The 19,418-nt window shown below is 41.7% G+C and overlaps 1 protein-coding gene across 7 annotated transcripts in view; it reads right to left on the reverse strand.

Annotated features, from left to right (window-relative positions):
• The window catches only part of CAB39 (calcium binding protein 39), a 226,824-nt gene that overhangs the window by 196,576 nt on the left and 10,830 nt on the right, over window positions 1-19,418 (reverse strand). For 2 of the 7 annotated variants that reach the window (XM_029615130.1, XM_029615131.1), the window contains exon 2: window positions 11,624-11,753. The exons of the other annotated variants lie outside the window; for them this stretch is intronic. The gene's annotated coding sequence lies outside the window, so the exon portion shown is untranslated. The remainder of the gene's footprint in view (window positions 1-11,623; window positions 11,754-19,418) is intronic. 7 annotated transcript variants of the gene reach the window in all.

Here is a 19,418-nt window from a genome sequence, read left to right on the forward strand (position 1 = left end):
CTATTGTTCCTATTTTATTTCAAACACAAATCTGCTATCCTAAAAGACAACATTCTCTCATTGTCTCTCTTCAGCTTCCTCCCACTGGAGGTGGTGGAGAGAAAAACAGTATCCAAATTCAAGAAAGCATGGGGTAAATACAGGAGGGCTCTCTAAGGGACTGATGATCATTATAAAAGTAAATTAATTGAACGGATGGGCAGATTAGATAGGTCATACAATCTTTTTCTGCCATGTTTCTAAAAAGCAATGTGTTATTAAAGTGCTACCAGCTATTTAAGAAGCAGTTTCAACATTTTTTGAATGCACTAAAAACCGTGAGTGCGATTTCTAATGAATCACAGGTTCTAATATGTGACAGCAGGAAACCCAAAATACAACACGTTTCATGGGACACATTCTGTGGCTGGAAAGAATCCAGGGCATCAAAACCATTAATATTTTGAAGAGCTTATCAATCAGCAATTTATTTGCAGTATGATGCAAGGACAAAGCAAACTGGGAATTATAGTACTGAATCTCAGCCCTTTGGCTTGGGCACAGCATTGCAGTGCAGGAGACTTTAGTTCCAGTTTCCAGTCCCACCACAGAAGCGATGCCACTGAGCTCTATGGAGAAAGATTAATAGCTAGATAAGTACTGACTTTTCTGGTTAAGTGGCAGCGGCGCACTTATCCAGCTGTTTTGGCTGCGGTTAGCCGCCATGTAGCCAGTATGTCTGTATTTATCCAGCTATCTGGCAGCAGCTGCCACTTAACCAGATAAGTATTCTCCTTCTGGTCTATTTCAGTGACAACATCCACTCCTTCCCAAGATAAAATTGTCTTTCGCCTGTAACAAATGCACATTTTACAGTCAACGCACTTTTTTTTTTTTTTTTTTTTTTTAAACTCTCAATGCTTACTGCATAGTTCTCAGTTGCAGGTTTTCTCCTCCTCCTCCACTCAATATTCTTCATTTCAGCTAATTTAAATTCACTCTCACATACTGCAGCTTATGCATATTACTCATCATCCTATCTATACTAGAAGCCTAGTTCTAAGTTTAACTTTGTTTGCTAAATATAAAAAAGGAAAAGGAGGGAGCAGAGTGGTGATCGAACAGGGACTGTGGTAACAAGTAGGCAGGGGAAAACCATGAAAGCTAAGAGGGCCTTACCTGCTGACAGTTACTATGGATTTCCTGTGATTGTGGCTTCAAGCATGAAAGGAGTACTTTTAATTAAAAACTGAACAGTCTAAAACCCAAAAAAGAATTAAACAAGCTTTGAAATGTATATGGGAAAAGGATACGCATGATGGCAGGATCAGTTATAATGTATGATTCTTCCTTTTCTTTGTGATTTTTAGCCTCAGTTCCCAGGACAGCATCCCGGCTACTTAAAAAAAAATTGTAAAAAAAAGTGCTTCACTCCCAGTCACCTCCCTCATGCCCCTCCCCAAACAAACAAACAATCACATTCACCTGCAAATCTATTCCCCTATTAATATTTAAATTCTCTAAGGAAACTCCTCAAGAGTTTGCAGCCTGAACTGCCAGCCATTACTGACCCTAGTATGAGGTAAAGCAAAATTGCTTACCTTGTAATAGGTATTATCCCAGGACAGCAGGATGCAGTCCTCACAGATGGGTGACGTCACTGACGGAGCCCTATTGCGGGAAAACTTTCTGTCAAAGTTTCTAGAAACTTCTGACTGGCCCTGTGAAGCCACTGAGCATGCCCAGCATGCCATGATATTCTCTGCCACAGGGGTCTCTCTTCAGTCTCGTATGTAGCAATAAGCTTTAGCAAAAATAAAATAATATAACGTATCTGATCCAACTCCACGGGGTGGCGGTGGGTTTCGTGAGGACTACATCCTGCTGTCCTGGGATAACACCTATTACAAGGTAAGCAATTTTGCTTTATCCCAGGACAAGCAGGATGCTTCGTGTGAAGAGAACTCCATGTTGCTGCTTTTCAGATGTCAAAGATTGGCACTGAACGATAGTGTGCTACTGAGGTTGACATTGCTCTTACTGAATGCGCCTTAACTCGCCCTTGGAGACGAAGGCCTGCTTTTTCATAGCAAAACTGTATGCAATCTGCTAACCAGTTAGATAGAGTATGTTTACTCACTGCTTTACCCAGTTTGTTTGGATCATAAGAAACAAACAGTTGAGTAGATTTCCTATGGACTGCAGTGCAGTCTAAGTAAAATGCTAGCGTTTACAGTCCAAGGTGTGTAAGGCTCTTTCTCCCTGATGAGAATGAGGCCTTGGAAAGAATGTTGGTAAACTATGGATTGGTTCAAGTGGAATTCCGTAACTACCTTGGGAAGGAATTTTGATGTGTTCGGAGAACCACTCTGTCATGAAGGAATTTTGTGTAAGGTGAGTACGTGACAAGTGCTTGTAACTCACTAACCCTCCTAGCAGATGTAATTGCTATGAGGAAGATAGTTTTCCATGTGAGAAATTTAAGATCACAGGAATTCATGGGTTCAAAGGGAGAACGCATGAGTCTTGTTAAGACCAGATTCAGGTCCCATTCTGTGACTGGTGGCCAAATTGGTGGTTTAAGGTGAGTTAAACCTCTCATGACCTAGTGACGAGAGGTTGTGTGGATATAGGTGCATCTCCCAGCTTGTTATGGTAAGCAGAGATTGCACTTAAATGTACCCTAACAGATGAAGTCTGAAGACCAGAGTCTGAAAGATGACAAATAGTCTAATAGATAAGTTGTGGGGCAGAAGAAAGGATCAATACTCTTTTGCCTACACCACAAAGTAAACCTTTTCCATTTTGAAGAATAGTTCTTTCGTGTGGAAGGTTTGCATGAAGCTAGAAGCACTTGAGATACATTGGATGAAAGATTGAGTGGCTGTAAAATCAAGCTTTCAACATCCATGCTGTCAGGGAGAGAGATTGAAGGTTAGGATGGCGCAACCGACCCTGATCCTGAGTTAGGAGAGTGGGAGCTACACCCAGGCGAATTGGATCTCTGATCGAGAGGTCTAGAAGTGTGGGAAACCATACTTGTCGAGGCCAATACAGGGCTATGAGTATCATGGACCCCTTGTCCTGTTGTAGCTTCACTAGAGTTTTCTTTATTAGCGGTATTGGAGGATACGCGTATAGTAGGCCTGAGTTCCAAGGACGAGCAAAGGCGTCCTTGGCTAGCTGATTTTTCTGTTTGTGTAAAGAACAGAACTTGTCCACTTTGTGATTCAGGTGTGATGCAAAGAGGTCTATTGTCGGTTGACCCCAACATTGAAAGATCCTGGTCGCTACTGAGGGATCCAGGGACCATTCGTGTGGTTGGAATTGACGACTGAGTCGATCCGCTAGTACATTTTGCATGCCTGCCAGATAAGTAGCCCAGAGAAACATTGAGTGTGTTAGGGACCAGGCCCAAATCTGTGCAGCTTCTTGACAAAGGAGATACGAGCCCGTACCTCCCTGTTTGTTGATGTACCACATGGCTACTGTGTTGTCCGTCTGGATTAGAACAGTCTTGTGTGAAAGGCAGTCCTTGAACGCATGCAGCGCATAACGTATAGCTCGAAGCTCAAGGAAATTTATTTGAAATGTTGCTTCGAGGTTTGTCCAAGTCCCCTGGGTTTGGAGATTGTCTATGTGAGCTCCCCAACCCAAGGTGGATGCATCTGTAGTTAAAGTTATCTGTGGGACTGGTTGCTGAAAGGGTAGGCCTTTGCACAAGTTGTCCATGTTTGTCCACCAAAGTAGAGATAATCTTAGTTGGTGGGTCACTTGAATTGGATAATATAGTGATTGAATGGCTTGGATCCATTGTGATCTTAAAGTCCATTGGGTAACTCTCATGGCGAGCCGTGCCATAGGAGTGACATGAACTGTGGAGGCCATGTGGCCTAGTAAGGTTAGAAACTGATGAGCTGTCGCTTGTTTCTATGAGTAAATGGATTTTGCCAGGAGGGAAAGAGTCTTTGCCCGATCTTCGGGTAGAAAAGCTCTTGATAGGATAGTGTTCAAGTCTGCACCTATGAATTGAAGTAGGTGAGATGGAGTAAGGTGGGATTTTTTACAACTGATGAGAAAACCCATGGAGTGAAGTAGAGAAATTGTTCGACAGAGAAGTTAGAGCTCCTTGTTGAGAGTGACTTCTGATGAGCCAGTCGTCTAGATATGGAAAGACATGGACACTTACTTTGTGCAAATGTCCTGCTATTACTGCCAGACGTTTTGTGAATACTCTGGGAGCAGAGGCTAGTCCGAATGGCAGAACTCTGTACTGGAAATGTTGATGGCCCACCATGAAATGCAGGTACTTGCGATGAGGAGGGAATATTGGAATGTAAGCTTAAGCGTCTTGAAGATCCAGAGAACAAAGCCAATCTCCTGTTTGAAGAAGTGGAAGCATGGTGCCTAGAGATACCATCCTGAACTTTTCTTTCTTTAGAAATTTGTTGACATTTCTGAGATCTAAGATGGGACGTAGGCCTCCGGTTTTCTTTGGAATGAGGAAATAACGGGAGTAGAATCCTCTGCCCTGCTGAGTCTGGGGCACTAGTTGTATAGCCCTGGCTCTCAGAAGGATGTATAATTCTGCTTGTAGATGAATTAGCTGAGATTCTTGCTGTAGAAAAAATCTCGGTGGAGATTCTGGTGGAATTGAGAGGAAATTGAGTTTGTAACCTCGAGAGACTATGGAGAGTACCCATAGGTCTGATGTAATTCTTAGCCAATGATTGTGAAAATAGGATATTCTGCCTCCTACTGGTAGGTCTGGTCGAGGATTTAGGAGATGGATTTGTTCTCTGGTTTGTGTTTCAAAAACCCACAGCTGGCCCTGTCTGTGGAGGAGGTTGCGGGCGAGTAGTTCTTGGTTGTCTGGCCTGGGAACGTTGTTGCGGCCTAGTGGACCTGCCCCTGGATGTTTGGGGGTAGTACTGTCTTTGCCGATAGTATGGGCGTCTGGGTTCTCGCCTAGGAGGACGAGGAGGAGGCTGTATAGAGGGTTCTTGTGGGACCTGTGACAATTGACGTAAGGTCTCTGTATTTTCTTTTAGTTGTGCCACAGCATCCTGGACCTTTGAACCAAAAAGGTTATCCCCAACACATGGCAAGTCAACCAGTTTATCTTGGACCTCAGGCCTAAGGTCAGAGACCTTAAGCCATGCCCATCGTCAAGCACTAATCCCAGCAGCTGCTGTTCTGGAAGCAGTCTCGAAATTATCGTAGGCCGCCCTGACTTCATGTTTCCCGGCCTCTAGGCCTTTATGAATTATGGTCTGTGCTGCTTCCTGAAATTGTGATGGTAAAGATGTGGTGAATTCCTTCATCTGCTTCCACAGATTCTTCTGATACTGTGTCATGTAAAGTTGGTAAGAGGAAATTCTGGCATTCAGGATAGCCCCTTGATACACTTTCCTACCCAGGGAATCGAGAAACCTGTGATCTTTTCCTGGAGGGGTTGAAGAATGAGGATGAATACATTTGGATTTCTTCTGGGCAGATTCCACTACCAAGGATTGGTGTGGTAGCTGCGGTTTTTGATATCCAGGAGCAGCTTGTACTAAGTATGTGGTGTCTACTCATTTGTTGACAGCAGAGACAGAACATGGGTGCTCCCAGATACGATGCTGGAGATCCAGAAGTACCTCATGTATTGGAATAGCCAATACCTGTTTTGGTGGGTCAACAAATTGAAGTACTTCCAAAGTTTGTTGCCTTGTATCTTCTTCTGCAACCAGCTTAAAGGATATGGTATCTGCCATCTCTTGTATGAAGGTGGAAAAGGACAAATCCTCTGGTGGAGACTTTTTCCTTTGGTCTGGAGGTGAAGGCTCCAACATGAAGTCCTCAGAGGAGGTGTCAGTATGTTGATCATCCCAAGAGTAATTTGATCATCCCTATATGGAGATAGTGGGGAAGATCTGGGTGGATGATGAAGGCCCAATGGTCCTGGCTGTGGATCAGAGGGTATTACTGGAGAAGTGTCCTCTAATGTTTTTGGTGGAAAAGTATCGATGACATCTTGGTATATTTTCAAGAGACGTTGAAAAAATGCCAAATCATGTTGTTCTGGATCTTCAGACAGCAGCTGCATCAATGGCATGGAGGTTGGTATCGATGCAGGTGTCAATGGAATTGCCAGCAATGGTGTCGAAGATGTTAACGGTGCTGGCACAGAGGTCGGCCTTGATGAAGTTGTCGGTATCTGTGCATAAATCGATGTCGACGCAGTAATCAATCTCAGTGCGGGCATCGATTTCGAGCCTGGCACCGGCATCGACACCGGCATCGGTAAGTTTACTAGCATCGACGGGAGCGCCAGAGTTGTTTGCTGTTCCTGAAGAGCCTGGATGACCGCTTGCCTGATAAGGACAGACAATTCCAGTGTTACAACTGATGGAGTCAGAGCAGTTGTACGCGGTGGCAGAGGTTGTGGTGGCAGATCCTGCACAGAGCCCTGTGGAGGTTCTGGTATCGACAATTCCTGATGAACAAGCTCAGGCGTAGAAGGAACCGATGTATCTTGGTTCCGTGGCCGCTTTGCAGTCGATTCTTCCGGGGGAAGAGAAGATTCTGACGTCGATGACTATGTTTTGTCTTAATCGATGGACTTCAGCGATGCCGTCGATGATGCCGGGGAAGGATGGTCCCCTGATTCTTAATCGATGGACTTCAGCGATGCCGTCGATGATGCCGGGGAAGGATGGTCCCCTGATTCTTAATCGATGGACTTCAGCGATGCCGTCGATGATGCCGGGGAAGGATGGTCCCCTGATTCTCCCGGACGATGTTTTTTGAATAAGACACGTTTAGTAGCTCCGGCCGGAGACTATTTCGATGACGTTGAGGGAGATGGAAGAAGCTGAAGGTGGAACAAATGTTCCATTTTCTCTTGACAAGCTTTCCTTCCTTTTACTGTCATCTCCGCGCATTTTAGGCAGGTGTTGATATCGTGTTTTTCACCAAGACACATCACACACTCGAGGTGCGGGTCGGTGATGGACATTGTCCGGTTACATATAGGGCATTTTTTGAAGCCTGTGGACATTTTGGATCAACAGCCGATGAGAAAAATAGGAATTCGTGAGAGAAAAATTTATTTTACTCTAAGAGTAAAATATGAGACAGAGGTACTCACCAGCCGGTGGAAAACCCTGAGAGATCCCGATGGAAGAAAATATTTTTGAAAAATATGACTTTGCAGTCAGAAATTGTTGTGAGAGACTCGCAACGGCTCCTGCTCCGCGATGCCTATAGCAGTGTGGAAAAACGAAGACTGAAGAGAGACCCCTGTGGCAGAGAATATCATGGCATGCTGGGCATGCTCAGTGGCCTCACAGGGCCAGTCAAAAGTTTCTAGAAACTTTGACAGAAAGTTTTCCCGCAATAGGGCTCAGTCAGTGACGTCACCCATCTGTGAGGACTAGCATCCTGCTTGTCCTGGGATAATATGTGATATACACTAAGGACATACAGCCAGATAATGTTTGGATTTTTATGGCTTATTTCATTTTTGTTTCGGGGGGGGGGTGTTCGTTTTGGTGCAAACTAAGCTGCATTAGTGCACGCTAATTTGCTTTTGTGTGCATTAAAAAAAAATTTGTGCGCGCTAAAACTGAAAAAAAAAAAACAAATGCACATCCCTAATATACACGCTCTACTTTACATATTTTTTTTTAAGATGATTGAATTATGAATGCATATGGAAGATGCATGAATGGACAGTAGCCAAGGCTGAAGCCTTGATGATGGATGTTACTGCTCACAAGTTTCAATTTTCTGCTAATTCAGCCCTTTTTTGTGTCTGTTACCATGTATCCAAACATACATACTATTTTTCTGAATGTTTCTATTAAAAGCTTTTATTTATTATCAAGGAACATTTTTGCAGAGCAACAAAAAGGAAAAAGGAGCTGTGTGCACATTCCATGATGTATACGTCTTTCTTTGGTATAGACAGATTTCTAAGTCTATTATGTTCATTATGTGAATTTCTGTGTAATAAGGAAAGATGGCTTTTCCCCACAGGAAACGAGACAATGAATGGAATCTACAAGAGACCACAGGCACCAATCAATGGCAAAGCAGCTCAAATTTAAAAATGCTCATGGAGGGCACAATATGTCTCTAGCAGGAGTGTCTCCCTGACTGAAGAAAGGGAGGGGGGAAAGGCAGTGTCTTGTGGAAGACTCAGATTCAAATTCAAGAATCTTTAGAAAGGGCTCCTGCAGCCTCAATGGTGAGGGGAGCAGGGGCAGTACTAGCGCTACATCTCCAAGCCAACAGTTTCCAGTGGTGGCTCAAGGGCAAATTCTGTGCCAAAGATGTTTAAATTAGATGGCACTTCTGCACAAATTATTAAATATGTAAAATGTATTCAGTACTATCTAAACCTTTTTTACCTTGTAAAAATTAAGTAATTTGCCAACTCTTCTGGTGTATCTGGATGTTTTCTTTTCTCCATTTGTCTTTTTTTTTTTTTTTTAAACTTTTCATTCTCTATCACCATTTTCTTCTTTCTCCTCTCATTTTCTCTCAGTACAGCCTGTCATACTCCCTCTTAAAAGTGCCTATTTTCTTACCGCTGATGCTCTTTATGAGTCCGAGCAATTCACTTCACCTCCCATGGCTTCAGGTACAAATTTATAGGCTGATATATTAAGATGTACTTGCCTGTGTGCACGTTAATGCGCTATAATAAAATATTTTTGTGCACACAACTTTACTCCCAATTTAAACAAGGAGTTTAGTGCAGAACTACTATGTTTTCTCACTTTTCCCCAAACTACTCTTCTCTCTCCATCTCATTTGATATCTCCCTCCATTCTCAGTCCACTTCAGTTCCATTCCCTACCTTTCTTCTCATCCTTCCCATCTCTCACATTCCCCCTTTTTCTGCTCCCCATCTTTTCCCCCTTCACTATCATCCATCTCCAGTCCTCCTGACAATCCTCTCTATTTTTCATCTCCCCACAGGTCCACTCTCTCCTTCCTACCCCCCTTAGCTGATTCTCTTCCCCTGCTAGAAGGAAAGCAGTCGTGCTTCATGCTGCATCTGATCCCTGCTGCCCAGATCATGCTCATGGTTTAAACTACACAGGAGTACAGCGCAATGAAAAGTGCCAGTCAGGCCTAGACAGCAGAAGACGCAACAAAGCGCAGCCATTCTCTTCTCTTACTAGTTCTAACTGGCCTGCAAGGGAAGAAGGGGAATTCACATAAATTGGTAGGGGAAGAAGGCATGCACACAGTTTGCCCACTGCCCCTAGTTTCCCATGATTTCATGGGGACTTTCACAAACACCACCAGATTTTGTGGTCTTTGCTGCAGCATGACAGCAGACCAAATGTCCTGCTTATATAAAAAAAACAAACCCTATTTTTTAATCTGCATCTCCCTCCTCCTGCCAGTGGCTGTGCCTCTCCAAGCTCTGACCTGCAACTCCCTCCCTCCTGCCAGCAACAGCTGTTCCACCCTGCAGCTCCTCATAGCTTTGGAACATTTATTATTCTTCCTCCTCCGGATGGTGGCAGTGGCTCCGGCTCACAGTTCTTACCGGTTGCAGTATGCACCTCCCTGTGCATGTTTATGCTACCCCACACTAGATACAATTCTTCAGCAGACCACAGTGCAGGGGATCTCTGTATTACAATATTATTATACCTTATATGGAGCTCTACTCACATAATCTAATAGTCTGATTTGACATGCTACGGTGAATAAAGCCAACATGTGGGTGCATGTTTGCTACAGACAGTCAGAATTTGTTCCACAGTTTACTAGTGTTACTATGTTGTCAAGAGATATACGCTTGAAAGTAGTTTAAGGTCAGAATATAGGTGGTTTTCCCTTCTGCACCAAGTGGGGGAAAAAAAAAAAAAAAAAAGAAAACATTTTACATTTGGAATAAAAAAATTACCTAAATTTAAATGATTTGACACTGCTAATATAAGCTATATATGAATAAACTTTCCTTCCAATTATAAAAATCGCAGAGAGAAAAGGTTAAATGGTTATTTTCTGTTTTTTCATCTTAGTTATGTATACTAATCACATATAGGTTACACGGTAACATAGCAAATGCCTGGCCCATCCAGTCTGCCTAATTCAGATTCTTCCACTTTGTGTAGATAAGCAAATAAAATTCTGATACACAACCCACCTCCCCACTTCTCTGATCTCCTCTTTGATGCCTGCTCTTTTAATCCTTTACCCACAATGGCCCTCTTATCTGTCCCAAGCATAGCCAAAATCTGTTAAAAGGCTAGTCCTCCACCACTTCCACTCATACACCATTTCAGACCTCATCATCTTCAACCCCCAGGTCCCCTTCCATGTCTTATAATAATAATCCCCACAGCCACCAAACTTTGTGAGACTATTGTCCAAAAACAAGAATCCAGCCTCCCCATGCTCACTGAAGTGTGGGTTTTAACCCAAGTCCCTTCCATGCAGGTTACCCCAAGAGCCTTCTTGAAAGCCGGATGCAGTCATGACAAAATGGTTTGAGGTTGCAACAGCTGCACTGTACAAGTTACTTTAGTACTTCATTACCATCCTCTTTCCCCATTAGGGATCATTTGTGCTCATCCCATACTTTTTTTTAATTCGGTTACCACCGACCAAGTGGCTATGTCATCAGCAGCTAGCTAACAGGTGGAGCGCACTGTTAACCTGCGTTTGGACACGCGTTTTCGACACGCTAGCTTTACCCCTTATTCAGTAAGGGGTAATAGTGCATCGAAAACGTGCGGCCAACCCCCCCCCCCCCCCCCCCCCGAAACTAATAGCGCCCGCAACATGCAAATGCATGTTGATGGGCCTATTAGTTATTCCCGCGTGATTCACTAAGTAAAATGTGCAGCCAAGCCGCACATTTTACTTTCAGAAATTAACGCCTACCCAAAAGGTAGGCGTTAATTTCTGCCGGCACCGGGAAAGTGTACAGAAAAGCAGAAAAAATACTGTTTTTCTGTACACCCTCCGACTTAATATCATGGTGATATTAAGTCGGAGGTCCCAAAGTAAAAAATAAAAAAAAAATTTAAAAATCAGCCCGTGGCTTGAAAACCGGACGCTCAATTTTGCCAGCATCTGGTTTCCAAACCTGTGGCTGTTAGCGGGTTTGAGAACCAACGCCGGCAAAATTGAGCGTCGGCTGTCAAACTTGCTGACAGCTGCCGCTCCTGTCAAAAAAGAGGCGCTAAGGACACACTAGTGTCCCTAGCGCCTCTTTTTATCGCGGGCCCTCATTTAAATACTGAATCGTGGGCACAGGAGAGTGGCCTGTTTCTTTGATTTAATGTGCCAGTAGTCATTTACTCCTCCTGTTTTCAGTAGTATACCTATGAAAGTTGTCCCACTGCATTTTTCAAGGGGCAATGTTTTCAATGCATCATAAGTGTACTTGCAGGTCACAAACGAGTGTGATTTTCAGGATAAGCAAATATGTAAATTAAGCACAATGTACAGCCACTAAATGCAAATAAATGTCAAATGTTAACTGTGCTGCTTAGAAGGTTCAAATTCATGTCAATTCAAACATTCTTCAGTATTAGACTTACAAATAGAAGCTTCAGTGTATTTTTAAGAGTCAACACTCCTATTTGATTTCACAGTTTCCCTACTAAAATTACCATACACTAACCTCAAGTCCACTGCAACAAGACAAAAACCTAGCTATACAGCTTGTAAATAGTTTAGCTGTAAACCCCTCATCATATGGCATGGAAGTGATGAAATTTCACAAAGTACTTTTAGCTCCCAGTCTTCTTTTGCTGAAAGGAAAAAAAAAATATGAAGACTATTTTAAGTCCCTCACCCACCAGGTGATAAGTTATCAGCATATATTACATCTTTTGCTTTGATTCCAGAAAAAGCCTGAAAGCAATGGTTATGTATGGGCTGTTATTAAAATCTTCTGGCTTACTGAAGAGGATTTAAGTCTTTCAAACCCATTATCCATGTCCTAATACTCTTATCTTGCACCCCCCCCCCCCCCAAACACGTCCTAGCTCCACCTGGAACACCACCAGACCACACACATTCACCTAGAGAAGCAACTGGAGCAAAGGTTATTTAGAGATTTGCTCTGATGAACAGGATAAGAGATGTTATCTGCCCTGCATGACCCTAACCTTATCTTAACAAAAAATTGTCACTGCTGTAAATACCATGCTTCCTCTTTAATAATTTATGTGATTTCAATCTCATTACAACCATTTACGGTAACCTTCAACAAGTCTTTTCTGACAAACTCAATAGGGTACAAACATTATGCACAGCTACAGGGTTGAGCTGAAAACTTTCTACTCTAAATCCTTACCTCCTTTTCTCCTCTAGAGCTCAACCAAATTTTTTGGGGGGGGTTTTTTCACAGCATGAATATTGACAAATATTAGGCCATTTATGTGGTTGAGCAATTGTGCAGAATGTGTTTAATGTTTTTAATTATTCGATAGTTTTCTCATGCCTTCTAGCATTCATAACTCCCACCTTGTAGACGGTATGTAAAGGTTTGCCGAATCTGAAGCAGTTTATGAAGCATGGCAGGGCAGATGCAGCAAATCAGATTGTTCACATGGTTGACCATTCCTTTTAGTGTCACAGTGCATAAAGCAGCATTACCAGCTAGACTTCAAAACATCAAACTGCCGCTTTCTTAGCTTTATTGCTTTTCTTTCTGATAGAGCAGCTTTTAAACTAGAACAAGGGGCAAAGCAGACAGTCTCTCAGCAGTGCATGTTTCGGAGAAAAGTATCTTTGAAGGATACTAAGGAAACAGGAGAGTTAGGGCATCCCAACAGAGAGGATCCAAAAAAAAAAGCAAAAGTAGTCCATGTGACTATAAGTAAAGAATCAACTGAGCTAAAGGATTCCAAATTATCCCTATCAACTGAAAAGCAGGTTAATACGAACAAAAATACTCTTTGAAATATCTTTATGTTAATGCCAGAAGACTAAGAAGTAAGATGGGAGAGTTAGAGTGTATACCAGTGAATGATGAGAGTGACCTGGTGGAAGGAGGATAATCAATGGGACGGTGCTATATCAGGGTACAAATTATATCACAATGATAGGGTGGATCAACTTGGTGACGGTGTGGCACTTTATGTCCAGGAGGGTATAGAGTCCAACAGGATAAAGATCATCCAAGAGACTAAATGCACAGTAGAATCTATATGGATAGAAATCCCGTGTGTGTTGGGTAAGAGTATAGTGATAGGAGTATACTACCATCCACCTGGACAAAATGATGAGAAAGACTATGAAATGTAGTAATAATGGGAGATTTCAATTGCCCCAAAATTGACTGGGTAAAATGTAACATCAGGGTATGCTGGAGACTTAAAGTTCCTGGATGGAATTAACAATTGCTTCATGGAGCAATTGGCTCAGGAACAGATGACAGAGGGAGCTATTTCACATCTACTTCTTAGTGGAACACAGGATTTGGTGAGAGAGGTAACAGTGGTGGGGCCACTTGGCAACAGTAATCATAACATGATCAAATCTGAACTAATGACTGAAAGGGGGGCAATATGTAAATCTACAGCTGTAACAATTTTCAAAAAGGAAACTTTGATAAAATGAGGAAAACAGAAGAAAAACTGAAAGGTGCAGCTGCAAAGGTTAAAGGTGTACCACAGGCATGGTCATTGTTTAAAAATGCCATCTTAGAAGTTCAGTCCAGATGTATTTCACGCATTAACCTTCAGGAAAAGACTCAAGACCCGGCTGTTTAAACAAGCATTCCCGGACACCAATTAGTTCCTCTCACCATCAACTTATGTTACACAGCCAGGTCAGCCTCTTCTCCTTGTAAATAACCTGATCTAATGTTAACCTCTTCTTTATTCATGAAGGTCGGTATAGAAAAGTGTTAAATAAATGTATTTCTCTTCTCCCAGTTCTATCCTCCCTGTTATTTGTAACTGCATCCTTCTACACCACTAGTTCAATTTGTAGTTATTGATTATGCACCCCCGTTTAAATGTAAACCAGCATGATGTGAGTATCATGAATGCCGGTATATAAAAATGTTAAAAAAAATAAAATAAATTAATTAATTAATTAGAAAATGTGGAACGAAGGCAAAACGATTACTGGCCTGGTTAACAGATGAGGTAAAAGAGGCTAATTTAGCCAAAAAAAATCCTTCAAAAATTGGAAGGAGGATCAATCTAAAGAAAACAGGAAAAAGCATAAGAATTGTCAAATTAAGTATAAAACATTGATAAAACAGGCTAAGAGAGAATTTGAAATGAAGTTGGTCATAGAGGCAAAAACTCATAATAAAAACATTTTTTAAATATATCCGAAGCAGGAAACCTGTGAGGGAGTCTGTTGGACCGTTAGATGACCGAGGGGTTAAAGGGGCTCTTAGGGAAGATAAGGACATTGCAGAAAGACTAAATGAAATCTTTGCTTCTGGTGTTTACTATTGAGGATGTTGGGGAGATACCAGTTCCGGAGATGGTTTTCAAGAGTGATGAGTCAGATGAACTGAACCAAATCACCGTGAACCTGGAAGATATAACAGGCCAGATTCACAAACTAAAGAGTAGCAAATCACCTGGACTGGATGGTATGCACCGCAGGGTTCTGAAGGAACTCTAAAATGAAATTTGAGATCTATTAGTTAAAAAGTGTAACCTATGATTAAAATCATCCATTGTACCAGAATTCTGGAGGGTGGCCAATGTAACGCCAATATTTAAAAAGGGCTCCAGGGGTGATCCAGGAAACTACAGACCGGTCAAGCCTGACTTCAGTGCCAGGAAAAATAGTGAAAACTATGCTACAGATCAAAATCACAGAAAATACATAAAGACATGGAGATGTGTGTCTTGCCTCACAAATCTGCTTCATTTTTTTTTTAAAGGGGTTAATAAACATGTGGATAAAGTTGAACTGGTTGATGTGGTGTATTTGGGCTTTCAGAAGGCATTTGACAAAGTCCCTCATGACAGGCTTCTAAGAAAACAAAAAAGTCATGGGATAGGAAGCGATGTTATGTCCTTGTGGATTACAAACTGGTTAAAAGACAGGAAACAGAGAGTAGGATTAAATGGTCAATTTTCTCAGTGGAAAAGGGTAAACAGTGAAGTGCCTGAAGGATCTGTACTTGGACTGGTGCTTTTCAATGTATTTATGAATGATCTGAAAAGGAATACGAATGAGATAATCAAATTTGCAGATGATACAAAATTATTCATAGAAGTTAAATCCCAAGAGGATTGTGATAAATTGCAGGAGTATCTTGCGAGACTGGAAGATTGGGCATCCAAATGGCAAATGAAATTTAATGTGGGCAAGTGCAAGGTGATGCATATAGGGAAAAATAACCCATGCTGTAGTTACACGATGTTAGGATCCATATTAGGAGCCACCACCCAGGAGTCATAATGATAATACCATGAAATTGTCGGCTCAGTATGCTGCGGCAGTCAAAAAAGCAAACAATGTTAGGCAATATTAGGAAGGAAATGAATAAAACAGAAAATGTCATAATGCCTCTGTATCGCACCATGGTCGCTGCATCTCGAAAAAGATATAGTTGCACTGGAGAAGGTACAGAGAAGGGCAACCAAAATGATAAAGGGGATTTAATGTCTCACCTACTAGGAAAGGCTAAAGAGGTTAGGGCTGTGCAGCTTGGAGAAGAGATGGCTCAGGGAGGACATGATGGAGGTCTATAATATTATCAGAGGTCTAGAATGGGTAAATGTGAATCGGTTATTTACTCTTTCAGATAATAGAATGACTAGGGGGCACTCCATGAAGTTAGCAAGTAGCACATTTAAAACAAATCGGAGAAAATTATTTTTCACTCAACGAACAATTAAGCTCTGGAATTTGTTGCCAGAGGATGTGATTAGGGCAGTTAGTGTAGCTGGGTTTAAAAAAAAAGGTTTGAATAAGTTCTTGGAGGAGAAGCCCATTAAATGCTATTAATCAAGTTGACTTAGGGAATAGCTACTGCTATTACTGGCATTAGTAGCATGGGATCTCCTTAATATTTGGGTACTTGCCAGGTACTTGTAACCTGGATTGGCTACTGTTGGAAACAGGATGCTGGGCTTGATGGACCCTTAGTCTGACCCATGATGGAAATTTCTTATGTTCTTAAACATCTTAGAAAAAAATGTCTAGAAATATCTCACAATCTGAAATAGAAATTATACACCTTTTTCTTATGACCATGCATTATATTCACAGTATGGTAAGCAGCTAAGAGGATCTTTCCAAACTTTCATATACAAATCTCCGCAGAAATTAAACACAAAGAAATTAGGAATCAAAGTAAATTATGTGCCAACTGAATTATCTAGAAAAGGATTTGCTAGCACTGGTCATTTTATTTTTTTTTAAAAGTCTTGCTCAATAAATTCTGTAGTTTAAAGACTTTTAAGAAGATATTACTTAGCAACAATGTGCTGCACAATAACATGTCAAATCAGCTGAAAACTGTTTCCCATGGCAATTTCTTGTTCCTCTCTGATTTTATCCTATCAGTACTGGGGGATGCTTCAAGTCAGGAGTAACCATGCCTGCGACTGCTAGTCACCCAAGCCACTGTCAGCTTCCATTTGCCAAACCTTTTAAAAATTAATTTTCAGCTAAGTTAAGATTGCAGTGTCTTCAAACCACAATTTATTGAAACTGACTCATAAACTATCTTAGGAATTCTTCGTGTGAGTGAATTACATGAGAAACTAATCCTACATATGAGGTAAGGCATATGTGCCACTCATGCAAAGAACACGTCCAAGCCTCTGTTTCTATTTTACAACTATGCCCCAAGCACTGAAACAATGACCTGTTCGCTGAACTTCTAAAGAGTTATTTTCTTTAAAATTACATGCTAAAATATCAAAATCTTGAGCATGAACTTCAAGTAGCACCAAAAAGAACTTCCTCTATAATGCTGACCATATAAATATTCAAAAGTTGGAATATATTTTATTTCTACTTTAACCTCAACAGCTAAAAACCTTTCAAACAGACCTTGGTTTTACAATCTGTTTACTAATTCAGTGGCAATATTGAGTAGAAGCTGCACAAGGCAACATTTGAACTCTGCCAATGATGCCAAGGACTCTGATAAACATGGATAACCGATTCAGAAGTGTGGTCAACATATTTGTCCTTCCCCTGCATATAGAAATGTATATGCTATCAGTGGATGTCAGGCAGAGTCACAAAGATCCTGGGCAACCTACTTTTGGTTCAGATTTGTTAAAACTGATCTAATATTTACAGTAATTAACCTTTGAATTTCCAGAGCTAATAGTGAGAAAAAGAATTTGCTCACAAATTTAGAGTGAATCCTATATAAATATTAATCAAACATGCATTATTCTTCTTCACTGTTCCCCTCTATGAAACCACAATCTCAACATAATTCAAAAGGAGAGTAAATACTGCAAAAATTACTTACCAAAATCATAATTTAAACAGATAGGATTTCATTGTCTTGAGTTCATTCTAACAGAAATTAGGGAAGCTAACAAAATTAGCAACACAGTAATAAGATAAAATTGATCTTACCTGATAATTTTCTTTCCTAGAGTCCTGTTAGACCAGTCTATTACCATTAGTATTTCCCTGTTCCTGCCAGAGACAGAGGTCACATCCCCTTTATGACTTCATTTTTACTCATAAAAGGGGAAGTGGTCGAAGGCCCTTACCACTAGCCTCTTGCCAGAGCAAACCGCTAAGGATCTTCCTCTACACCCTTTTTTTGGGTACCTTTTTGGTCCCTCAAGTTCATCCTTCCCTCCAAGAAAGGCAAAGAGGGAGTGTAGGAAGAGAGACAGCCTAGCTTTTTGCATGACTCCTTATGGCCCCTGTATTCCTGGGTGAGGCCTGGACTGGTCTAGCAGGACTCAAGGAAAGAAAAATATCAGATAACATAAATTATATTTTCCTTTGCTTCCTACTAGACCATTTCACCTTGGGAGATACAAAAACTAGCCCCTAGATAAGGCGAAAGAAAAGGCTACCTTAAGAACCTTGGACCCGAAGGCTATCTCCTCCTCCATCTGTATGTCCAGCCTGTAGTGCTTGGAAAACAAGTACAGGGATGACTAGGAGATGGCCCTGCAGTTTTCCCCTGGGGAGACCAACAAAGCTTTTGCCCAGGAAGATGCCTGCGCTTTTGTAGAGTGTGTGTACAATGCCACTGGTGCCTGCTTATCAGTGAGATGGCTTCTTTCATCCATCTCGCTATCATGTTTTTAGAGGTCTTTTCTCCCCTTTGTGGACAGTCAAACAGCATGAATAGCCTATCAATCTTCCTGAAGAGATTTGTCACCTTCAAATACCTTACCACCACTCAGTGCATATCCAGTAAGTACAGACTACTCTTCTTGCCTATGCATTTCTTCCTCTTGAAAGCTGGCAGGACAACAGCTGTCTATATCATATGTCCCCTGCATCTCCTCTCTTCCAGGGTATACATATTAAGATCCTTCAGCTTCTCCTCATAAGACTTCCAGTGCTGACCCCAAACCATTTTGGTTGCCCTTCTCTGAACCAACTCCATCCTGTCTCTATCCTTTTTGAGATACGGGCTCCAGAGCTGAACACAATACGCCAGGTGAGGCCTCACCAAGGACCTGTACAAGTACATTATGACTTTTTTTCTTACTGGTTATTCCTCTCTTTGCAGTCCAGCATTCTTCTGGCTTTAGGTATTGCCTTGTCACATTGCTTCACCGCTTTCAGATAGTCAGACACCATCACCCCAAGATCCCTCCTCTTGGTCCATACACATTAGTCTTTCACCCCCATCGCATACAGCTCTTTTCAGATTACTGCATCCCAGAAGCATGACTCTGCACTTCTTGGCACTGAATCCCAGCTGCCAAATCATTGACCAGTCTTCAATTTTACCTTCTATTCCTTCAACAATGTTGCTCACAAAGATATTGAATAGAGCCAGTTCCAATACCGATCCTTGTGACTTAACACCTTGAGTAAGTTCCTGTTTTCTCAGGTCAATCAGTTTGTAATCCACCTTGGCGCAGACTTCCAAGCTTCTCATTTTATTCACAAGCCTCCAATATGTGAGCATATCAAAAACTTTGCTGAAATCCAAGCCACATTGAGTGCTCTTCCTCGATCCAATTCTCTAGTCACACAATTAAAAAAAAAAAATCAGATTTGTCTGACAGAACTTCCCCCTGATGAATCCATGCTACCCTGGATCCAGCAACTTACTGTAGATAGTTCACAATTCTTTCTTTCAGCGGTCTCCATTAATTTTCAGCTCTCTGCTACTATTCTTGTGAAGCGGGACCACAATGCTCTTCTCCAATCTCACAGCAATACTACAATTTCAAGGGATCTACTGAACAGGTCTTTCAGTGGACCAGCCAGGAAATATCTAAGCTCCCATAGTATCCTGGGATGTACCTCATCCGGCCCCATGGCTT

Source organism: Rhinatrema bivittatum, chromosome 9 (assembly GCF_901001135.1).
Source record: "Rhinatrema bivittatum chromosome 9, aRhiBiv1.1, whole genome shotgun sequence".
Lineage (NCBI taxonomy): Eukaryota > Metazoa > Chordata > Amphibia > Gymnophiona > Rhinatrematidae > Rhinatrema > Rhinatrema bivittatum.